The sequence below is a fragment of the Pteropus alecto genome, unplaced genomic scaffold (assembly GCF_000325575.1).
Source record: "Pteropus alecto unplaced genomic scaffold, ASM32557v1 scaffold164, whole genome shotgun sequence".
NCBI classification, from domain to species: Eukaryota; Metazoa; Chordata; class Mammalia; order Chiroptera; family Pteropodidae; genus Pteropus; species Pteropus alecto.
In genome coordinates, this window is record NW_006439568.1 from 1,413,767 (window position 1) to 1,415,251 (window position 1,485).

Below are 1,485 nucleotides of genomic sequence, written 5' to 3' on the forward strand. Positions count from 1 at the left end.
AAAAGGAGTATCCATTAGGGAACTAAAAGAGTGAATTTCCACATGAGTGAGATCTGGAGTTTTCGACTTACGGAGCCCAAGGGCTCCAGCGGCAGTTAGAAACTACTCTGCTCAGCACAGCAATTCCTCTGGAGGAGAGCGAGGTCCTGCCTGCTCTTGCTTAGGAAGTAAGCATTATAACAAAGCCTCTTTTCAAGGTTTAACCCAAGTTTGGTTTTACTGCGACTCAGCGGTCAATTTTTTCCTTCTAGGTTCTTTGTTAGTGTATACCTTCAACTTGGGAAGGACTTGTGAGATAATGGGACCACTGCTCCTCTGTAACCTCACGAAACATCACAAACCTTTAATTCACTAGTACTGTAGGGAGTCGAAAGTCAGAAAAAAACTTTAAGGAGTTATTTGAGTTCCATAGTGAGTTTACATTATATAATTGCTGTATTAGAGTTCAGTAATACAGTTAGGCAAAAATGTGTGGTTATGGGTTGGTTTAGGAAGGAAGAAAGACATTGTAAATATGTTAAAAATACTGTTATAGCCAAAAAGAAGAGGTTTTCGTTTTCAACTAAAAAATTAAGCCTAAATTCTGAGACACAGTGATCAAAGGCTTCATAGGAATGTTTTAGAGAAAAAGCCCGTCACTACACTGATTAGACCGAGAACAGAGAGGAAGTCTATGGTAGGTGAGAGGGGGGACATGCCATGGGTATATTTGAAACAGGCTCAGGAAGGGGCATAAATATAAGGTGGGCTTTACATAATAAAATGTTCCTATTTAGTTCGCCGAGTGTCTAACTTGGTTTTGATTTGAGGCTGTTTGTTTCTGTAGGGACAGGAACACATCTTTTCAATTAATATTGTGCACTGTACATTGTAAATGTCATACACATGGGCACTTAATTAAAGTTTCAAGGCAGGAGTCACATGCAGCTAGCCTTGCTGTCCTCCTGGGAGCTGCAGTGTGGTTTAGATCACTGCTAAAAGTCTGTAGGCTAGCTGCAACTGAATCATCCAGAGAACTTGAAAAGCAAATTCCCAAGCTCACCCCCAAGGAATTGTGACTCACTGTGCAAATGGGAGTCTATCCCAGGAATCTGTGTCTTTTGTAAGGCACTCCAGGTGAGTCTGATTATATCCAGGTTTGGGAAATTAGTTTTAAAGACCATCAAAGACTCTTAACAGTATAGGAGGCAACATCTTTGTAGTTCATTACTCACATAATGTGAGTTATAAATGCTGGGTCACAATATAAATTTCATTTAATTTAGTTATAGTTTACTCCCTAGCACTCTGCTGTGTTTATAGACAAACTTTTTCTTGTGAAAAGAATTAGGACTGTAAACACAATGTTGCTTTTTTATACATCTCAGTTACAGATTTAATAATACTACATACTTGCTAGACTATGTTGTCATTGGTTGAGCAAACCCGTTTTATTTTAGTGTGTTATAGTCTTTTATTGTGTTGTGTTGAGTTATGTTGTAGTTT

At 38.6% G+C, this 1,485-nt stretch overlaps 1 protein-coding gene across 3 annotated transcripts in view; it reads left to right on the plus strand.

The window, feature by feature from the left end:
- The window catches only part of CMSS1 (cms1 ribosomal small subunit homolog (yeast)), a 333,716-nt gene that overhangs the window by 312,830 nt on the left and 19,401 nt on the right, over positions 1–1,485 (plus strand). The window lies entirely within an intron of this gene.